Source organism: Protopterus annectens, chromosome 13.part0 (genome assembly GCF_019279795.1).
Source record: "Protopterus annectens isolate FY-2018-M chromosome 13.part0, PAN1.0, whole genome shotgun sequence".
Lineage (NCBI taxonomy): Eukaryota > Metazoa > Chordata > Ceratodontiformes > Protopteridae > Protopterus > Protopterus annectens.
In genome coordinates this window covers 1,240,879,452-1,240,903,695 of record NC_056747.1, presented here as the reverse complement: position 1 = coordinate 1,240,903,695, position 24,244 = coordinate 1,240,879,452, and the positions used below count along the sequence as shown (strand labels likewise).

At 38.8% G+C, this 24,244-nt stretch overlaps 1 protein-coding gene across 1 annotated transcript in view; it reads right to left on the bottom strand.

The window, feature by feature from the left end:
- SLC4A1 (solute carrier family 4 member 1 (Diego blood group)) overlaps window positions 1–24,244 on the bottom strand; it is a 512,400-nt gene that overhangs the window by 487,091 nt on the left and 1,065 nt on the right. The window lies entirely within an intron of this gene.

The following is a 24,244-nucleotide window of genomic DNA, read 5'->3' as shown; positions in this document are numbered from 1 at the left end:
TGCCACTGTTGTATTCAAAGGAAGTTGTACGGTCTTTAACAAAGGCAACTATATTGCATATCTTGGAATATATTGTATGAGCCTATGGCTAACTCCTGGGACTGGTCTTTTCCAAGTCCTACTGGAGAATATGGATAGCATGCAGGAGTTGACAGCTGCGCCTAATTTGCAGTTACCTGCAGGATTGACTAGTCCTAGATCTTGAATATTTGCTATCACTTCAAAATAAAGGTCAAATAAGAGGAGCCTCAAAGCTGAACCCCATAGAACACCTCCAGTGACATCTCTGCGGCTAGAGAAGACCCCATGTACCTTAACATTGTTAGCTCTGTCAATAAGCCAGTTATTTGTTCACTGGACAACATAAGTGCTAATAATGAGAATACGAGTTTATGTATGATGCATTTTTGAAATATCATGTCAAGGGCTTTGGCAAGATCAAAACAGGCAGTGTCAACAGTCTTGGCATCATCTAAGGCTTCTGGGATCTTGTCAAATAAATCCAATAGGCTGAGTAGACATGGCCTGTGTTTAACTCATTTACATTTACCATAAGTCAGTTAAGTAGTTGTCACATTCCTGACTGCTGGCAGGCTAGATGCCAATTACCTACAGCCGAATGTAAAATGAAAAATTAAATGTGTGCATTTATTCTTCGGCTAAACTCATTTTGTCATGTATAATGTGCTTGATGGCTGGACCGAATACTGAAAATTCAATACTACAGTAAGTTGCAAAAAAACAAAAGTACACTAAGTGGTTTCCCTTTCAGGAGCGATTGCCTTGAATGGGACAAAGCAGCCATGCAAGTACTGTTGTAGGTGTGATTAACACCATAGATTGGTCACCACAGTCAGTGTGTGTTAATGAGGTATTTTTTTTTTTTGTCATTGTTGATTCATTTAGCAATAACATGTTATACTGCTTTACAGACAGTGCTTGTAAGACTAATGGATTAGAAACAAGTACTCTTCATGGTATCCCTTAAGTCTCAAACAACCCACTATACAGGTATAGTGGGTCCAAGACAAAAACAGTGTAATAAATTTCTGTGTGTGGAAGTTTTTTAATTTCTGTATGTCTCATTAATCACTATATATTAAAAAGCAGAAAAAAGCAGAAAATGGTAGTAAAAGTATCAAACTTAAAAATGTCCTAAATCAAAAAATAAAAGCGTATTTTGAAATATTATTAATATTATACAGAATTATTAACTCTATTAGGTATTCAGAAGTAATCCAAGCAGGGTAGACAGTCTGTTACCAGTTGACAATCCTTTATTAAGCACACATACTAGAGATCCAAACAAAATAAAAAAAATAAACAGAATGACTGTTTCTTCCCAAACTTTCTGACTAATATACGTGTTATCAGATATGGGAGTGAGTTATTTAATTGTAAGACAAAGTGTATTGGTATAGATGTTAACAAATTCATATCCCTTCCCCCATCTTTATCAGTGTGCTAATCAAGATGGTACTGCCCTACTTACTAAATATCCTAATAATTTAAACCTTATGCACTTTAAATTAATAAAATTAATAATGATGTGGTACTTCTTATGGTTGGAAATATTTAAACATTAGACCTAATAATTTAAACCTTATGCACTTTAAATTAATAAAATTAATAATGATGTGGTACGTCTTATTAAACAGATTATTATTAAATAAAGTCCATGAATTTATCAAAGACATTATAATACATGGTTGGAAATATTTAGACATTAGACCATATGTCAATCAAAAAAATTATATTTTGGCATCCAGAAAACACATTGTCCAAAACATAATCTATTTCCATAAATTATTGTTAACAAAGATAGCTTTCATCCCTCTAGACTTCGTCAGGTCTGTGTACAAGAACCCTAAAAATATATATCTACAAAAAATCTTATTAAAACTAACCAATATGCATATAGTTGGTCAGTTGTTGTGCCATCATCATGAAGAGGTGCAGTTTTGGTACTTATCCAGGCTACAAGTGCATAACCATTTAAGAGACTAGGATTAAAAAGAGTTGAGCTATATGGAGCTTCCCACATACAATCAGCCACTCTGGAATATTGTCAGGGCCAATGGCCCATGTTGTGTAGTGGTTGGTGAGTGCTGATGTGACTTGTCCTGGTATGATTACAGGTAGGACAGTAAGAGGAGAAATTAGGGGACAATGTGATGAGTGGGAGGTGTGAAGTTGGAGCTAAATTTGTTGGTAAGAATATTAGCTATAGTCTCTGGGTCAGATTAAGATATGCGACTGGAGATAAGTTCAACTCAGGATAGAATATTCCTTATGGGTTTGCTAATATAGCTGAAGAACAGCTTGTGGTTATCCTTCGCAATGGTAGCAGTTCAGAGTTCTTAAGTGGCTTTGTAGTACCTGATGGTACACTGAAGGTTCTTGCCTAATAATTTTAGATGACTCCTTTAGTGAAAAGAGTGATTTATTTCAGTGTCATAAGCCTTTTCTTGTTATTATAATACATTTGATTTATATGGAAGTACTGTCATAGAGGCTCACTTCTGAATTTATGACAAGTCTTCTGGTAGATGGGAATATATTTCAATATATTTAGTCTTGAGGGAGAAAAATGGCACAGTGAATTGACTAGTTTGGTAGGATGTGCCAGCTGCATTTGTCAATGCTATCAGTTAGTAGAAATAAGACGGGTTTACAGTAAACCTAAGAAATGGTCAATTTGTATGGTTGGAAAGGCTTGTATCAAGGGCAAAAGCCACAACTAGATGACTTGATCTAACAAGAAAGGTGGTGACATGAAGTGGTGCAGGAGAGAAAATATTTGGTGAGGACAAGATGGGGATGTGAACAATTTGCACTGGGAAGTTGTTATTTATAAAATAAAGGAAACTCTAAGCATATTTATTAATGGTAGTATAAATAAGACAGCTAGGTGATGGGTAATTAAAAGTTACCTATAGTAAGAGTACTTGGCTTAACGGATAGCTTTTCAAATTGACATAGATGCTGAGTGTGCTGTTAAAGGGAGCAGAATATGAGTTGTAGTTAAATATTGTGGTAAGTGTTTTTCTTGGGCTACACTAGGACCACTTTACATTATAGACTGGTATCATATCAAGATTTGACTTGATACAATAGGATTAATGATAAATATGGATGCACCTCTGCAATTCCAAGCTGCCTGAATGCAAAGTAGGCTTATTTTATTGGTATAGCGGCAGTGGATGTTGTTGAGGTATGGTAAACATGAAGCTGGAAGATGTTATTATTTAAGCTCATAATATTGGGCAGAGCAACAATGGCCTACTTTGAAGTGAACTTTGTTAGCAAGGTACACTCATCAGTTCAACAGTGCTGAATAGCCATGATGAGCGGTATAAGATGTTCCTGCTGAAGCACAAGGGATCCATTAACCATCTGGTTTCAGGTAGACACACACTGTATCCCCCAACTTCTGTTGAATAACAAATGGGCATTATTAACACTTTGAATTCTGCAACAATAATACTTCCATGAATACTGCAGGAACTCAGGAGTTGCTACAAATTAGAATTATTTTTCTCTGAAGTGTAAAGGCCTGAAAGTAAATTGCTTAATTAGGAAGGGTTGTGAGAACTGCCATCCCCCCAACATGGTGAATTTGGGGGAGGCACCTCCACATAAGATATAGTTTTCTGCTATAGTTTCTGAGGTAGTCTTTCATTAAATGAAGCATAACTTATGGAAGGATGTGATTAATGTATCACATATTACTTTCTGTGCAATCACAAGTATAACCCATATTCATTTATTAGCTTTCATTATTCATGCACAAGGCACTCCAGTGATACAACCTGAATGCAGAACATCTATTACTATAACACTACTTAGCAGTGTCTTGGTGACAGTACTGCACCATAGTTAAGGGTAGGAGTCACCCAGTAGAAAGTCCTGAGATCCTTCTCTCAGTTTGTTTGTCTTCATAAATGACCTGTTGATGGGAGCAATTAATTTTCAAGCCATTTTATGTGCAGATGGCTTTCTTTAAGGAGGAAGCAATAGCACAGCCCAAACCCAAGTTGATGAATTAACAGATATTTTTCAAGAAGCCCACTGATTTCATAACGATAGCTGGTTGAATGCTGACTGAAAGGGCAGTTTTCAGGTGAAGCTGCAGCATCTTCCTTGTCCCCCATAGCCTTTAGCTAGTAATCACATTAAAACCCTGATTACATGAGCTGCGATGATTATACTTGAATGTTAGAGGAGTCTTTGATGATCCAGACTACAACCACATAATCACATTAAAACATTGATTCTGTGAGCTGCAATAACTATCGGGAGTATAAAAACAATCTGTAATGCTCCATCTCCAACCACATGTGAGAAGGGTGAAATTATGGAGGCCTCTAAACTCTACATTTCTATAGACATCTGAACAGTAAAATCCATCTAGGATTTTTGCCTTAGATGAGTTATTTTCATAAACGGTTGGGAAGTGGCCTAATGGTTAAGGTGTTTGCCTTACAAACACAAGGTACAGGGTTTGAGTCTCACAAGGGATAATTGGCTAGGCTCACAAGGGCAGTTAGCCTAGTACTAACCTATGAACTGGTTTTCTAAATGTCTTAGACAGCAGCAGTGGACAAATAGTTTCTCCTCTTGCATTATCTTCACGATATAAAAATAATTCTCCATTTCAAAATAGGGATAAGCCACTTGGGGAGCTTTGAAAGTTTATTTTCCCATTACTGAGAAAATATTTTATCTTGCATGGCTTAGAGTCTTGTCTTCAAAATCACTTGGCCTTCCTGAAACTCAGGGACAGACTGAGATCCCTGTCTTTCTAATGTTCTGGGAAGTAGAGAGTCTTGCTTTTTCCCCACACTTGAGACTTCTGAGTCCAAATCTTCTTTAAAAAAAGGCAGTTCCCAAATAACCTTAATAACTCCCTTGCTAAAAGATTTTTCTTAACATTTTCAAAGTCACTAAATCCCAGTGTATGCACAGATGGGTTCCTCCATGAGGTGCACTGATTGGATTCTTGCCCATTTACTTCAGTCCCATTCTTCATGGGGGACTATCCTTTTTAATATGACCAAATGGGCTCTAACTCCTGTGCACTGCTAAGTGGTTTCAGCTAGGGCCATGGACTTAGCTACTGCTGCATTATTTAGCAGTTGTCCAGAGAAGCTGTTCAATTGTAGTCATCATAGAGTCTTAGGATAGATACATTTCCATGTGACCATCTGGTAACTCACTACATGAACCAGGCACAGACTCTCTTAATGGGTTGCAGGAAAATATTCGCTGGTAGCATTAGGTGGAAATGAAATATTAGGAGCTGCCTGCTGCATCCACTATATGTGAGGTTTTCAGAAATACTCACACCTAATTTATTCCAAAAGAGGTAACTTATTTTTTATAACTTAGTCCAAACTCTTTGGATTTAACACCAACACAAGTTTAGAAGCATATTGCAGCACTGAATGTAGCAACACAGTCCATTACCACACTTCTATTGTCATGCTGCATGGAATATCTAAATTTTCCACCAACAGGACATCCAGTGGTAAATAATTCCCCTGTTCAAGACTCCAACCTTGAAACCAAATGCTCCAGCCTCGAACAGACTCCCTTCACTACCCACAAATCCTCAGCCAAATGATCCAAACTACTATGGATTTTCCAGATGTCTGCCATATTGACCCTGCCCTTTCCTTAAAAAAGAGCAGGTTTATTGCTAATCCCCTTACCTGGAAACCCTAGTGCGCCAATTTAATGGGACCTGTCCCCATTATTCTGTTCTGTTAATGTCCTTGTGCATTAACATTTCTAATGCTGTTAAACCATCTAAGTTCTCCAAATCTGGTCTCAAAACTGCTGTCATTGTGCCCTAGTACCCTGTATCTGCCTGGCTTGTCTTACCTTCACCAAGCAACAATAAGAATCCCACATGACAAGCTATACAACAAAATGGGGCTTATTGGTAGAATGCATAACCCAGCAGTGAAATGTACATTTAAACCAGGCACACATATGCATAATGAAAATGATGTGGAATGTGATGCGCTGTTGTGGAGATATTAAGTGGAAGCAAGATATGACATCATACACTGATTCTGTGGATATATTCGTTAGAACCAAAGGGTTAAACACTTGAAGTGTAGCTGGTAATTTTACACATGATTTTGTTCATGGTATGCATTTGTATGGGCACTATCCCTAAGCCTTCTGAATAAATTATGATAAAGATAATACCTCAGGTATATCAAGATGACTGCCATTTCCTATCGTTGTAGAGGTAATCTGAGTAAGGACAGCAAAGTAAAGCTGTTTGCCTTGCAAGCTCTTGTAAGTTTCAGCATGTGCACACAGCTACCACAAGTGATGCATACTGGTGACAAGCAAAGGGCGAAATATTTGTTAAATTGTGCAAGAGTGCAAACTTCTCATTCCTGGTCAGCAGTGTTTTGCCTTAAAGCAGAATGGCGACTGAAATGTAATCAACATCAAGGTAGGCAAGCAGAAGCTGGACATAGGGAAAGGGGTTCATATAGCACAAGGCAAAACCAAATTAAAGCAAGAGTCTAGTAAATTCATAATGAGATTAAACGTTATATTTAAATTTTTAATATTAACTTTAGCATTTTCTTTCAAGTTCATATTCATTACGTAACATTACATTTCAGAAAGTCTGCACTTCTGTAGCTGATCTTGCAACAGTCACTTATGTTTAAAAAAAAACAGTTTCAGCGTTTGCTTTTTAATTTATTGCGTTTCATATTTCATAACCTGCTAAATCAGACTAGAACAACAGAAACTGTTTTTGTTGTGACACAGTCATGTATTGAATTTACAGTTTCATAGGCAAATACAAAACTATTACATACCTAGCCAATAATCCTAAATCAGAATCAAACTCCGTACTTTGCATCCATTTATAATCAGTGAAGTTCTCCAACACCTGAAACTCTGCTATAAAATTGCAATCTGCTATCTCCAGAATTAGGGGTAACTATTGCCAAAAATGTATTAATCTCACAGCTAGAGTATTTTCTGCCTATCATTGTCCTAATCTCATCCACTAATACAACACCACTAAAAATGATTATTGTAGCTTTACAACTCCCTCATATCTTAAAACCTTCTTCTTATAAAAGCTAAAAGCCACCTTCTTCTTATTCACCTTTGTATTCAGAATAATCACTCCGTATAAATGACCACCGCTCTCTTCGAACTGAGTCAAAATCTCTACGTACTCCATTTAGAGGGAAATACTCCATATAATCAAGCATTTCTTACTCTCAAATGTGTTTAACACCTGTTGAAGTGAACAAAACTCATTTGATCACTTCTACCAGTGTAAATTCTGTGTATGATTATGCTCAGTGAGAATCAGGGAAATTGTCCTTTCCCCACTGCAGAGATGTGGGGGCATAGTAGGGCTTGCCACCCTGCAAAAAAAGTAAGTGTTTTTCCCCCCACTGTTTTAGCTTTAGATCTTTTGGGGTCGATCATTAGCCATTCGAAATGTATCTACTTTGATGTTAAGAAGTATATCCCCTTAGAGACACTAATGAGGAAATCATCTCACTTAAAAGACACCCCCCCCCAATTCAAATCTATAGCTGGAGTAAAATCATTCTTTAATAAAGCACTCACCTGCTGGAATTAACTTACCATCAGACAACGTCTTCTAACATTCCAAAAAACTCAAGGAACACAACTTTGCTGATGATAAGTGCAAATACTTTAGAGATTCTGGTAATGGTATTTCTAATTAAAACTTTCACTCCAATATTTCTTTGACTGCATGCCACTAAATATTCAAGTGTCCTTCATTGTCAAATATTCATTTTTATATAATTAGATTACAAAGAATTGTAATTATATTATTTGATTATGTATTCTGTTAGTACGTATCTCAGTGTCTGTTTGCATTATTTTATGTTCTTAAAGTCCAGGTCATGACTGAAAAAAAAAGATTTGGGGGTAATTCAATTAGTTTATAAACAAACTAATAAATAAAACTTAAAAACTCAAAGATAATCAACAAAACTGATACATTGCTAGATATGCAGACCCCACTGAGGTCTACAAAAGTGACAAAACACAGAGGTCAGGACTTGTTAAAAGAAGTGAACATTATCAGAAACAAAAGAAAAAAATATTGAAAGGAAGAAGGGAAACAAGATAATAAAGAATATAATTTAATATAAAGTTAAAAAAGTTACATAAAAATGCAGAAGATATTTCAATATATAATCAGGCATTGCTCATGCATAAACCTTATTCTGAAATCTGACCAAGGGAAAAGACAGTTTAGAGTCTTCACCATTTGACTAGATGGGATTGATACATTTCAAAAAAAATTGTGTGTATAGGACCCAAAAAGGTGTACTCCTCTAGAAAATACTGAATTTTGGTGTTTTGTCCAGGAAGGTGCTTTTGTTGAGGAAGAATGCTTTGATCAGTTAGGCGTATACAAGTTGTATAACATAGACAAATTTTAAAAAAAAGTCAAGAATACAATTTACTGAGAAAGGCAGACATACTAGAATTCATAAAAGCAGGCAAGAGTGCAGTTTACTGTGAAAGGAATACTAGGTTGAGCTTTTCTATAATTAGAACAAAATTTTATTTAATGCAGAATCTATAAAAAAACCTCTCCTAGACTGAGGCGCTATATGCATAGGAGCAGGCACGATTTTGACAATATTTTCAAAAAGTTTCTCAACCAAACCACATATGAAACCTCACAACTAAGCAGTCATTATCTGATGCCCACGAGCTGGAAGGTTGCAGTAAGATGTCCACCAGCAAGAAAGTAACTGTGTAGTGCCCACAAATTTAAATGTTGCTGAATGATGCCTGGCAGCGAAAACATTACTGTATGTCAGCCAACTAAAATATTGCTATATGATGTGAACCAGCTTGAAGGTTGAAGCAATATGTCCAGAAGATGATAGGCTGCATTTGATATGCACCAATCTAATGGTTGCTATGTAATGCAACTGCATTGCTGAAGAATGGTTTTACCGGTATGGCCTGCAGTAGAGATGTTATACCCAGCTTTTACACCATGCAGTGCAGATGGTATACCTAGCTTTTACACCATGCAGTGCAGATGTTATACCCAGCTTTTACACCATGCAGTGCAGATGTTATATCCAGCTTTTACACCATGCAGTGTAGATGTCATACCCAGCTTTTACTACATGCAGTGCAAATGTTATACCTAGCTTTTACACCATGCGGTGCAGATGTTATATCCAGCTTTTAAACCATGCAGTGCAGATGTTATATCTAGCGTTTACACCATGCGGTGCAGATGTTATACCCAGCTTTTAAACCATGTTGCCAGGAGATAAGCAATTGCTGGTGGTTAAGTGGAACATAATCTGAATGGTTATAATTTTGTCATAAAGCTGACTAAAGCAGAGAGAATATTCATTTGTTTTCATTAAACAAGAGCCTAAAGAGTGAAAAATATCATCTTTTTGAGGGATTCAGACTGCTAGACAGCGAGACATTTCCCTGCAGTGCATTTGGTTAGGCACTCAAGGTTGAAGTGAAATTCAGCTGCAGAAGTATATACATGCATGCGTGCATACATGCAAATATTTCAGGCATGGGAAATAATGCCCTATAGCCTGCCAATATATTAAACCTATTATTCCTATATTGTGTCCAGGTTGTTCTTAAAAATATCTGAACTAGTACTTCTTTCATGTAATTTAGTAGTCTATTCCATGCATCAGCTGCTCTCTCAGAGAGCCAATTAGCACACTTCTTATTCCTACAGAATCTTCCACATGGGTTGTCTGATGATTCGCGTCTATATCATAACATCGACAGCTTAGGTTGTCGAATCCAAAATCATCTATACCTAAGCGTCGAAAGCTAAAAACAGCTAACGGCCAGAATTAACTTGGCCGCCTGCAAACAAAATAAACAAACACACCCAAACATAGAGGGGGGGGGGCTTCACCCCCCACACCCCCGATGTGGGAGGGCTGCACCCCACCCCCCCTAACTAAATATACCAACTCTGAGACTGCTCCACATTGGGGAAAGGGCAAATCCCTGAGAATGGCCATGTGAATTCTTTCCCAAGGAAAGAATTTGATGATGTGGCTGTTCGCTATTTAAAGCGTTGGATGCTTAGGTGTCGATGAATACGCATTCTACAACCTAAGCTGTCGACAAATCAATAGGGAACCAATGATTCTGTACTACTTTTTGATAACCCCAAACATTCCCAGGGGTATTTGTCTCTACATGCCCTAGATACCTGAATAAGGCTTCCTTTTAAATGTCTATATGGGATACTGGGACACTGTACAAGTTCAGATATTTTAGTCTTTCATAATAACTTAAACTTTCACATCCATGGTGCTCTTGGTATATTTCCACTGTACTCCTTCCAATTTATAACAACATATGGCTGTTGCTAATTTACTGTGGACATAGAGACAAATGCAGTGCAATGTCCACAAATTCAATAATCAAGCGCACAGGGGGAAGGAATGCCCATTACCCCCAAGGCACCCAGAGACAGCAGGCAGTATAGCAGGCATCAGCAGCAGGATGACCAGTGGGCATGTTAATGGAAGTGAAACTGCAGTGCACAATGGGCAATGCTTTTATCACTGGTGGGTGTGGACTGTTACTGCCCTTAACAGTGTTTAGGGATCACTACCTAAAACACATACTGGAGCATGTGTGTTTCCAGCAGCATGCAGGATTTTCTCCATGCTGTAGCACATTTTTACAAGTTGTAGTTACATAAACACATACTGTGCTGTCCTGTACACCAAAGCACAGTGCACATTACTTCTCCTGTCACCCAGCACTTGGTTATTTATCTGCAGGCATGGCAATGCATGCTTCTCTATGCCTGCTGTGAATGTGTGTGACAGGCATGTCTCTGCAGCTGACTTTCACTTCATCAATGTACCCCCAAACAAGTGTACTATGGGAAAATGTCTCACCATCAAGCAGCCTCAGTATAGGAGCAGCCCCAGTAATTTTCAGAAACATGACAAAATGTAAATTGGATTTATATTTGGAACCTTTAATCCATTTTTTTAACTTCAAAATCCTTGGATCACTCTTATCTATACCTGCTGATTTTATGACATTTCTTTAAAAACGGTCTTAAGTACCACCTCGTAGCTTCATTTAAAATGATGGATGAACACTAGATTATATTCTTCTGTAACTAAGGTGCAAAGGGGTAATACCCCAATATGTGAAGTTGCATAGGCAACTAAATAACCAATGAATGAATTAAGGTTAGTATAATTACCATAATTAGTTGCATTCATTTACATATTAGAAAGTGCTTATGAAGCCATAATCAAACAAAAATTATATCTGCAAGACTTCTACAGGATGTTTCATAGATGTTTTTTTTAGAGCTACCACAATGCAATGCATAGAATTATATGCTATCCAGCATTACCTTTATTTTACTTAAAGGATAACAGTGCCTTATCCACTCAAGTCATTGAGTTACTTATAAATCTTCTGTAATCGTTGATGCAATTTTGTCTTATAGAGGTGTGACATCCCTCCTTCTGGGCCAGTAATCAAGCAGCCTGAATCCTCACTGCTGACACCAGTGAGGGACATTCACTTGGAACAAAAATAAATAAACACTGCGTTTCCAAATGCAGGCATCTGCATATGATCATAGGACCATAGGATCATAGGACGTTACTAGGCTAATGGCCCTAGGGCCCTTACAAGTCTAGCCAAATTTGACCCTTGTTACTGTGATTAGCACCTATAGACCCTGTTCAAGAGTGACACAGGTGGAACCCCCGTGGTGAATTTCTGATTGCCCATCCAATCATCCAGATTGTGTTTGAAGAGGAACAGTGAGGTGCTCTGTTTGATGTGAAGTGGGAGTCTATTACAAAGGTGTGGTAACCTCTGGGAGACAAATCTGTTGCTCCAGCAGGTTCTATTGATGTCACATACCAAGTTTAGGTCTTTAGAGTGAGTAACTTGTGTGCCATTTGACTTGCAGATGTGCATTTCCAATAAAGCGTTGTCAGAGATCGCCTCTGACTAGTCTGTATGAAACAGAACAAAGTGACAGTGATTTCAGCCAATTCACATAGGATAGGTGCTGAAGACATTGAATATTCTTTGTGAGGAACCTTTGTGGTATCTCCAGTTGCTGCAGGTGCTTTGTAAGGTACATGCCAAAAGGGGTGTTATACTCAATTACTGGCCTAATGAGTGAAGAATACAGGGAGGTGATAACTTCTTTTTTTCTCAAGGCTATGCCCTTACTTATGAGAGAGCTATATAAAAATGCCCTTCTTACCACTCTGGAGACATGGTGATCAAAGGCAAGGTTGCTGTCAACCTCAGTGTCCAGATCTCTCACCGCTGAGTGCGTGCTTAGGATATTGCCATTGATGTGGTAATTTGCAGGAACATCGCTCTTGCTGAAATGGATTATAATACATTTTTTGCACTGAGTTTGAGGCCAAGACTTTGGCACCAATCATTTGTTTGCGTAAGACCTTCTTGAAGAATGTTGACATCGTTTGGAGATTCTATGACCGCACCCAGTTTGCAGTCGTTAGCAAACTTCGTCAGCCACAGTCCCTTGGTTTTAGCTTGTACTTTAGAGAAATAGTTTCCAAGCAGTAGAGGTCCCAGGACTGATCCCTGTGGAACACCACTGGTTACAGGTCTGCTGTTGGAGGTGGATTCCCATATTTTGACTATATGGGTTCTATCAGAGAGCCAGTTTGCAACCTACAATACGATATAAGGGTTGATGTCTCGTTGAGAGAGTTTGTCAGTGATCCCTGAGTGAGGGATAATGTGAACTGCTTTAACCAGGTCTAGGCAGGATCTATGCACAGATTTTCCCTCTTCCAGGGCTCTTGTGATTGTCTCGAAGAAGTCCACCAGGTTTAACAAGCATGAGCTCCCCTTGATGAATCCAAACTGGGTAGGATCTAGTGTTTGGAGATTACCTATATCGCTGTTGATACGGTCCATGATGATTTTCTCCATGGCTTTGCAGATAAGGCTAGTCAGGCTAATAGGTCTGTAGTTCCCAGGGTCAATAGAAGCACTAACTTTGTGCAAGGGGATAATGGTGGCTGTTTTCCTTTCAGCTAGGATGAAACTGGAGCTTAGACTGTGATTAAAAAAGAGTAACCAATGATGATGCTAATTCTTCTTTGAGCCCATTTAAGATGCAGGCTGGGATGTTATCAGGTCCCATTGATGCTGTGTTTTTGGCCTTAGAGATGGCATTTATTGCCTGCTCTTTAGAGATGCAAGGTAGGGGACAAGTCGTAGGGATGTCATGAAGTACGTGTGGTGGGGATGGAGGAGTGACGTTTAGCTATGTCCACCACCTCAGTGTATGTCTTACCATTAACTACCAGTTCGACACAAATCTGAACCTTACCTTTTAGGTTACGGATGTAACTAAAGAATGCTTTATGGTTGTTCTTGGTTGAGGAAGCTAACTTGGATTCATAGTTTGCCTTGGAGGTCTTCGCAGGAAGTCTTATTTGCTTATTTAAGATGAGGAGGGAGTGTCTCCTTCTTACTCTTGGACAGCGGTGTCTTCCTTTTATTGCAAAGCCTGTTAATGGTGGTTGCCCACCAGACAGGTTTGCTTTTCCTTGAAGAGCTTGTACTTGTCCTAACAGGTACTGCCAATTTAATGCAGTTATACAAGTGCTTGTATAGGGCATTGGTGTAGAACTCAGCATAGTTTCTGGTTCTGTCTGAGGGGAGAGGTGTAATGAAGCTATTTATACCATCCTATAAGAGGTTATAATCTGCTTTGAAGACTTTTTTTAGTGTAGTTGCTGCTAGGGGTGGGTCAGGTGTGATAGTTACCTCAAATGAGACAGATTTGTGGTCAGATCTCACCGGGGATGAACTGACAGTGGGAGAGCTACAGTGGTCTCCCATATTTGTAAGCACCAGGTCCAGTATGTTGGCGCCCCTGGTGGAGGTATCAACCAGCTGGTCCAGGGCACTGGAGTTGACAAAGTTGAGAATCCTTTGGGCAGGTGAGTCTGAGCACAAGTAATTCACCTAGTCAATGCTAGGGTAGTTATAGTCACCCAAAACTATGGTGTTAGGATGTATCTTGATAGAATCAAGTTGATCCAAATAGGCAGAGTGGGTGTCCTGATTCATGGAGGGGTTCTGTAGCTGGCAATGATTTGAACAGGTGTCCTGCCAACAGTTAATTACACCTTAAGTATCTCTAGGACATCATACTGTTTGGCCAGTCTGAAAGTGTAGTTATCCCTGATGAATATTGATACACTGCCTCCTTTAGTTTTCTTGCCTTCAGTTTGTGGTCTGAAGCACAATTTCCCTTAAGAGAACATAGGGAATACAGTCAGTCCAGGGTCTGGGTTTCCCTCTCTGTCTCTCCAGGCCCCCAGTAAGATTCCCCATTTGCACAGTTGTAGAATTGAGTTCTCAGCCGAGTGTCCAAGACAAATCCTCCCATACCCTCTCTGTGAAAGCAGTGCTCTGTGTCCTGGCTCCAAGTAGCTGACACACACACACACACACACACACACTCTTTGAGATTTGATTTACACACACACAAACGCACACACCTGGGAAAGGCTAGAACAGATTGACTCACTCTGCTACCCTTTGCCTAGACTATAAGGTAGTTACTGCCACCAGACACTCCAAAGCCAGTTACTCTAAGGCTCTTACAAGGGTACCCAATTATACTGAGTGAAATTAATATTAATGCAAATGGTAGTGTTTGACCAATGTGGCAAGGTTCTCAGGAGTTGTCACTGTATCACCAAAAAAATATAAGTACTCTAAAAGGTTAAAATATTCTCTAAAGGACTAGCCACAATGAGAAGTTTAAATATATTTAATAATAAATAATAAAAGAACATGAAAATACTATAATAATAATAATAATAATAATAATAATAATAATAACTATTTACAATAAACACCAGTGTTTCACTCACAAAAAATATTAAAATAACACAGATGAATAGATTCACACAGATATGGAAAAACAGTATGTAACTAATCTCACTATATTTTTCTGACTGATCTAAAGAATTCCTTATTTCTTGGTTACTTACTAAAGCAAGGCAAGATGAAGTGGGTGAGAGATCATTCTTTGTCATGTTACAAAAACAGACTGCCTCGAGACTTCAGTCTCATCTATTATTAAATCATCATTTATGTGCTGGATTACGGAATAACATCACATACATCTGGTCATCTGACTTCTGGTTCCCATACTACCCCCTTTACTAGAGTCTACCCGGATTTGGCACATATGTGCTACCTTACATACCTAGAGCTTCTCTAAGATCTGTTGCAGTTTCTGGAAGTCATGATACAATTTCAGACATCCACCATTCAGTCTATACTAAGAAGTCACTCTAATCTACATTAATGCCATCAGAGGAATTATATCCATGATGCATATCATCATAAGGCAGTAGTGTAACTAAAGGGGTATAGAGGATGAAGTACCACTCGGCAGTAGTGTAACTAAAGGGGTATAGAGGATGAAGTACCATTCGGCAGTGGTGTAACTAAAGGGGTATAGAGGATGAAGTACCATTTGGCAGTAGTGTAACTAAAGGGGTATAGAGGATGAAGTACCATTCGGCAGTAGTGTAACTAAAGGGGTATAGAGGATGAAGTACCATTCAGCAGTAGTGTAACTAAAGGGGTATAGAGGATGAAGTACCATTCAGTTACCTAGCTGACATAATGGTTAAGGTCGTTGCCTTTCATGCACAAAGTACAAGATTCACTGACACTCCTGGCCTCCATTCAATGCCTGCATGAAGTTTGCATGCTCTCCCTGTGTCTCCTTGGAGTTCCTTCTACCTCCCAAAAATATTCTGATTGTTTCCATCTCAGACTCACCCAAGAATGGAATTGTGGGCAGCAGCACAAACTCTAGATAGTGGCCTACAGGTGGATGAATTGTAAAGACCAATCGCTTTGGGCACCTACTGTGGTGCGCAGTATCCTCAAGATAGGAGAACATAGATCACAGACAGAGCAAGTCAGATGACAATGTAAAATATAGCTGTAGCTGATTCAGTCATGTTGAGTAATGTTGCCAAATGGACATGGGTATTTGTCAGTGATAAGTGAGTTGAGAACCTGGACTACTTTGACATACACCAAGGACACATGCTAAAGGTGGGAGGGGTGTATCTGCCCCTAGTGGCTAGTGTATGATGCCCACCATCATACCATTCACCTGGGTCAATAAGCTTCTGGTTGGCCTGTGTCTAGTTACCCAATTTAGGTTACCTGGGATAGCTCTGTTGAGTACAAGTTGGATGTAAAACCAAGCAACCTGTCAAACATGAAGTAAGAATTGCTCCAGACAATGTACAGGACAGAGTATGGAAGTGGATAACATGATGGCAAGGAGGAGACTGGACTTCCTATATATCCAGGAGACAAGATGAAAGGGCAGTGCAGCAAAGCCACTTGGCTTGGGATCCACAGCCTACTACTCAGGAGGAGGACAGGCTAAATTGAAAGGAAATAGGTGGTGAGGGAGAGGCTTCAGAAGACAGTGAGGGATGTCATCAGAGTTAATGACAGATTCTTGGCAATCAGACTCCAGCCTAATGAGAGGGCAGTATTCATAATCTCAGCCTATGCCCCACAACAGGGTTGTGATAGTGAGGAAGAGTGCATTCAGACAGCATTTGTAATCTCTACTAGGTAAGGCAGTTTAACATGAATTGGTGTTGATAATGGGTGACCTGAATGCACATAATGTGAAAGACAGAAATGAATATGAGGACTACTTGGGTCCACATGGATGGGGCAACAGGAATAAAGGAAAGGCCATTCTAAACTTCTGTCATTCAAATGGCTTGATGGTGACCAACACATGGTTCAGCAAGAGAGACAGTCTCAAGATCACATGCAAGAATGGCAACTTAGGTAGACTTCTCCTAGTAAGGGTAAGAAAAGGGCATTGGAATCAAATCAGCAATTACAGATTCATCTCCAGTGAAACAGTCGGCCCACAGCATAAATCATTGGTTGCAGCAGTCAGCTGCAAGCAGTGGTCAGAGAAGACTCTAAGGTCAACATAAACCAGGTTAAAGACCAAGAAATTGACTTGAGAGAAAGCACAACAGGTAAAGGAAGTACGCAGGGCTCTAGCACTTCAAAAAGTAGAGGAAATAGGTGGGATTGAAGAATCTCAGTGCCTCAAAACAGCATGTGTTACGACTACAGAATAGATATGTGGCCAAGCCAGGTATGGAAATAAGGTGCATAAGGAAAGCTGGTGTTGGTATGCAGAAGTCCAGGAAGGAATCAAAAGAAAGGAGTGCAGGAAAAAGTGGGAAATAGAAAATACAGACCAGGCTAGGAAAGAATACTGGCTGGCTAACAAAGAAGTTAAGAGAGGAGTTGCAATGGCAAAGAACAAGGCATCAGAGGCATGCTACCAGCTTCTGGAAAGTAAGTCAGTAGATGGTTCAAACAAACAATATCAGGTTGCAAGGCAAAGACAGAAAGATAAAGAAGATAGTCAGACATTCTTCATAAGGAATGCCAGCAATAACCTGCTCACCAGTTTACAAGACATCAAAGGCAGATGGACAGAGAACTTCCAGTAGCTTCTGAATGAAGAAAACACCACAGAAGCTGTACTGCCCTAGACACAGCTTACGATGAGAGAAGAAGAGGAGCCCATCATAGAAAAAGTAAGAACAGCACTAAGGAAACTAAAGTCATGGAAAGTAGCAGGCTCAAATGAGGTCACCGCTGATATGATAAAGATGTTGCATGAGATAGGGGAGAAATGGATCCTAAGGGCACACATAGCAGTATGGAGAGAAAACATATCTCAGATGACTGCAGAATAAGCATACTAGTGCCCAGTGTTCAAGAACAAAGGGGACATTCACAACTATGAACAGTATAGAGGTATGAAATTCCTGTCCCACTGCAAGAAAGTTCTGAAGAGGGTGATTGATAAACAAATTCACAGAGCAGTAGAAAGTAAGATGAGAGTTGAGAAGTTTGGATTCAGATCAGAATGCAGCACAACTGACCAAACATTTGCATTCAGGCAGATAGTTGAGAAGAAGCTAGAGATGAAGAAAGAGTCCAACTGGTCATTCCTAGACTTGAAAAAAGCTTATGAGAAGCTCCCAAGAAAGCTGATGTAGGCAGTCTTGCATTGGGTCAAAGTCCCAGAAACATTGGCAGAATTAGTGTAGCCTGTGTACAAGGATCGAATGACTCAAGTAAGAAGAGTGTTTGGCCTCACGGAGAGGAGTCCCAGAGGGAGTGGGCGTGCATCAGGGTTCAGCTCTGCGCCCATTGCTGGTGATGGACTACATTAGCAAACAAACTGGAGGGGACAGATCAACAAAGTTGCTGTATGCAGACAATGTGGCATTACAGGCAGACTGAGCAACAACTTCACCAAAAGATGGGGGAATAGAATGCAAAACTGAAAGCACATGGGATGAAACTAAGTACAGATAAGACAGTGGTAATGGTAGCAAATGGAAATTAGAAGAAGCTGAGAAGTGAGACTGAAGGGAAAATAGTGGAACAGATAAACAGCTTCAGGTATCTCGGAGGGTTTTTGAGGAGAAGGGAACTCTGAATGATGAGGTCAAAACTAGGATCAGAGGAGCTGCAACCAGTTGGCACAGACTGTAAGGGGTAGTGTATGACAGAGGAATGCCAAATAAGCTGAAAAGTAAGGTGTACAAAACAGTAGTGTGATCAGTAATACTGTATGGTACAGAAACCTGGACATTGAAGGAAAGCAGATGACGAAATTAGAGGTGGTGGAGATGAAGTTCCTGAGATGGTGGTAGGATGCACACTGTGGGACAGACAAAGAAATGAGGACATCAGAGCAGAAGCCAAAGTAGCTGCAATTTCAGAGAAGGTCAAAAAGAACAGATGATGGTAGTTCAGGCACATGTGCAGAAAAGCAGAAGACAATCTGGTGAAGAATATTTGGAACAGACAGGAAGAAGGCAAGAGGAAATGAGGGCATCCAGCAAAGAAGTCGATGGATAGTATGAGAGAAGACCTGCAGCAGTCAGGCATGAATGCTGAAGAAGGTAAGAGAGTGGAATTGAACTGAGACAGTGTTAGAGGCAGATGACACAATACTCTGACCCCATCTGGAAAATGGGAAAAAGGGAGTTGGATGATGATGAGTTACCCACAAAATAAAAAGAATGGTGCTTAATATGCTTTCCTGGGAATGGCTGACAGTTGTTGTGTCTTTTGGCTTATCCCGGCTGACAGTGAGGTAAATATTTTTTTTTCTTTTTTTCACGGTTGTGTAATCTTAGCATTACTATATTTAGAGATGGGGGCGCGGATGCAATGGGTTTTATTGACTTATTTTGCTTATTTTCAGGCTTTTTCAATGGACTGTAATAGGATGAGTTTTGATCACTTGACTGAATTGCAATGTAATTTTACACTGTATACAAGTGTGTGTTGGGGGGGGGTTGCATGTGTGTATGTGTGTGTCTGCCTGTATATCTGTCTTGCTGTCTGTCTGTCTGTGTTTTACATGTGTATGGGTGTTTTATGGTTGTGTGTTTATTGTGTTTACCCTTGCCTTTGCCCAGATTTCTGTCTGAAAAGGTCCATGAATCGGCCCAGTTACTCAGTCAGTTAACAAATGATAAATGGAGTGTTTGTCTCTAGTTAATATTAAGCTGCTTCTTTGATTCGTGAATCAGAATTTTTATAGGAAAGCATGCTGAGCATCATAGGTTATAATTAGGCATCCAGTCTAAAAGACCATTAATGAGTCTAGACCAAATCCCCAATTGCCGCAAAGTGCTGTCTGATTTAAGTGACTTACGCAAAGTCACACGACAAGCAAATGAAGGCTAAAGGAATCAAACCCTGTACTACAGGCAGTTGCTCATAACTTTAGTCCTTTTTAACACCTGCCAAACTGTAAGTGCAAGTAAGTGAAGTAAGCTACCTCCCAGCTTGCTGATGCATTGTGCAGTCCTGTATGACAGCTCAGTACAGTGCATGAAACAGCATCTCCATCACAGGTTGTGAATTCACATCTTACAGATATATGCACATATTGGTAAAAGAAAACTGAAAAATGTATAGCATGGTATGTAATATCTACAACAAAACCTTGTAAATAATTACTGGAAATTTACTTATAAGTATTTCCTTCATAGAAATCCTATGCACTTAGGCTGCTTAGTTGTTCTCTCATATATGTAATGTGATGTTGGAGCTTTTCTCCCCAGGACTCCACTGAAAATGGACATGTATCCAGTTGGACTTTCCCAGTTAACAAATGTAAAATAAAATAAATAAATATGCAGATTTGACAAAAATTGAAGATTATTAAAGATTATGGAAAAAAATGAAGATTATAGCAATACTGATTTAATTAATTTGAAATCTACCATAACTTACAAATGAGATCCATTTCAGTCACAGTATTAAACATTCAAAACATATGGTGAAATTTAAACAAGATACAAAACGAAACTGATATGGAGTATGTCCTAAGTCTCTTGACATTCAGAGGGAACATTGAGTACGTCCAGCAGTGGGAGCCCTTACTGCAGGACTATAAACCCAGCTGTTTGCAAAGAAGTGGGATCCTGAGCACATCAGCAAATGCAGTACAAGTCCTGTTCACAAGCTTATGACCTACTGGCTATTGAAAAATTTAATGTTATCACTGAAGTTTCTGTCATTACTGTGATCCTGTGGGAGGTTGGGGTAATGGGTAAGGTGCTTATGTTCCAGACACAAATCGCAGGGTTTGATTCTCACATAGGGCATTGGCTAGGCCTGAAATGGCCCACAGAGGCAGTTAGCCTAGTACTAATCTATGAGCCTATGTTTATCTGGAAGTGAGTTCAGAAAATTCAGGTCATCTATTGCTTCCTGTGGCACAGGTTTGATTTCATTTGCCTTCTAATTGAGTCTGGGGAAGTCACTTAACCAGATAGTGGTCCCAGGCTGTGTCAGTACTCTACTCCAGTCTCCAGCTAATGAATAAAAATAAAGATGGCCTTAAGTATGGATACAGAAAGAATGTTTTTTTTTAACTTCTATTCCAAAATGTGTGAAATGTTTAAGATAAACCTGTCTGCCTTTAATCTTGCCACTAGTAGTATTCTTTTTCCTCGATGTTTCCACTAATGAGACACAATGTAATGTAGTGTCCCTGTCAAAAACCCTATATATTGTAGGAAGAAATGATTTTCCATGCTGCCAACTGATAGTTTAAACCATAAGTTTGTAATAATTTACAATACTCCATAGTCTGCAAACACTTTAAATGTACTGCAGCTGATTCTTGTGTGCTTTTCTTTTCTAATTAGAGTCGCCATCATGTCTTCTGCAATCTGTGCACTTGTGCTACACATTGTGCCACACATTGTGCCACATATGTTGGCAAAGACAGGTGGAAGTTATGCAACTAAAGACCAAAACCTTTCACAAGATAGATTTTATTTTTAACACTTCGTTGGGTGGAACTGGATGAATGTGCCCTCATGGTTAATGCTCAATATTATAAATAAACTCAGGATTACATTCAGGTTCAGGAAAATATATATTTATCTATATAAACACAAGATTAAAATTGGATTCAAGAAACTATATATATATATATATATATATATATATATATATATATGTGTGTGTGTGTGTGTGTGTGTGTGTGTGTGTTTGTGTGTGTGTATGTTTATCTCACGTCATCAAAAGTTCAAACATTTAGGACAAAAACACTTTGAATCACAAAGATTAAAAAAGGCCCACTGCAACCCCTTACCACCTGGTGCTTAACTATACCAACTTTGAAATCAGACTACAGTGGGGAAAGGACAAATTCCCAGTATCTATCTCTATATCTATATCTATATAGATATACATAGAGAGGTAAATAGATACAGAGATATATTTATATTTATATATCAGTATATATATATATATATATATATATATATATATATATATATAATATACATATATATATATATATATATATATATATATATATATATATATATAGACAGATGAGATAGATATAGATACACAGATATATGTACACATAGTTATGTAACACCTAAGGGGCCTGTTGTTTTCTGTGACAAACAGAGAGGACAAATATCTGACAGCTGAATGCCAGTTAACATACCTGTCAATCCTTCTTCAACAAACTATGTGTTATGATGGCTAAGAGAAATGCAAGAACAGAAGTATTAAACAATGTGGAACCAAGTGTATTGTTGGACATAATCATTAGATATTATGAATTTATGTTTAAAAAAAAGTAATTGGGCCCTTTGGAAATAGTAGGCTATCCCGGCAGTGGGTTTCTGAAAGTTAAAATAATACACCACATAATAAGAAACAGAAGAGTGAGAGATATCTCATGCAATGTGCTTCTGGATATAAAAGGAGCAGGTATGTTCTAGGGTGAAGAAATACAGGGAAGCACAGAAAGTTAAGAAGTTGCCTGTCCTTCTATATAGATGGTAATTCACCCATCTAGATTATATATGCTAGTCTGAAGACCTCAGGAGCATAATGAAATAGACTGCAGGGAGGCATTTCAAAGGAAGATCATCAAAAGAGGTGCATGATCTGACTCAGAAATTATATATATAAATTAAACAAGTTTCATTAGTAGAACCTTGAGGGAATGATGCAGAGAGTGGGTATGAGAGAGATATTGAACTTCCTCAAGCAACTTCATAGAATTTAAGTGATTGCCATCTTTCCAAAAAAGATTATTTATTTATTTACTCTTGTATTTATTTATTTATTTATTTATTTATTTATTTATACCAAACTGACCAGATTAGATTCAGTAGGCAGTTGTTGTCTTTTCAGGAGACACATGTGGTGGTATACATACTAACTATGAGACATTTGGCCAAGACACCAAGGAGCTTCCCCTACTTTTTTGATGAGTGCCATGGGATCTTTTATATCCACCTGTGCTAAATAATCTCTCCAAGTAAATGAAGATTATTCATCTGTCTAGTCTACTTAGATCTTGCAGCTGTCATATGTGAGATTTACATTTGTTGACTCGGATAGTCTGACTGGATATATGTCCATTTTCAGTGGAGATGTGGGACAACAGGCGGGCAAAGTCTGATAACATAAGGTGGCCAGGTAAAAGATGATGTGAGGTAACATTGTTTACAGTGGGGGAGCAGATGACTAATATAGCCTTCCTGAAGCAGCAGTAGGACAATAAACAGTGAATGCCCTCTAGAATACATGGGGCAGGAATCAGATTGTTTTTATGACAACTGGGGTGGAATGGGGGGGGTGCTAACTTATTAAAAAAGTAGGATTTTATATATATGAGATGAAGTAGGTGAACTGGTAACCTTCTATGACCCTGTTCAGCCACAATACAGAGCACAAGGGTATGGGTAAATTTAACATGTACATAGATGACTTTGTGTAGCCAGTCAACTGACATGCTTTTTGACAGGTAGGGGAAACCAGACTAACTAGAGAAAACCCACACAGACGTGGGGAGAAGATGCAGAAGTCATACAGACCATGATTAGAGGTCAGGATAGAACAGTGGACTCAGGAGCTGTGAAGCAGAGATCGACCACTAAGCCACTACACTCTTTTTTTGTAATGGAAATATAGAGAGCACAGCTACCCCCAGGTCTCCCCAACAATGCACCTTAAGACACTGGTACTCTAGAACCTGGTAATAGCATGACAATCAAACTTGGCATTGCATTTTCTTTCTAACAATTCATTGCTTGTTTTTAAATCAAAATTTTAACACGTGCATTGAGACAAGACTTTTGTTGGCATGTTGCTGGCCATTTACATTCAATATATACAGATTAACACACTTACGAAATTTTCTTAAGCTTTCAGAGATTTTAAAAAGGGGCACATTGCCTTATGTAGTCTGAATATACTACCTAAATAAGGAAATATGCTGAACAGAAGGCTTTATAACTCAGCATGAAGTAATCTAGAATAACTTATAAACTATTTTCAGGTACCAATACCTATAGAGCAAACATATGTTTTGGGGAAAAAAATCTTTTTTTTCCTTCAAAGATAACTTGCACATGGTTGTACACCAAACATATGGCATTATATAACATCTTCAAAAATTACTGCACCCTGTTGTAGAAGGGCAACACCATACCTATTCACTCCTATTCACAAATACCCCTTGTCCCAAAGTAGAGGACTGCAGAGTCAGCCTGTCCAAAACAGG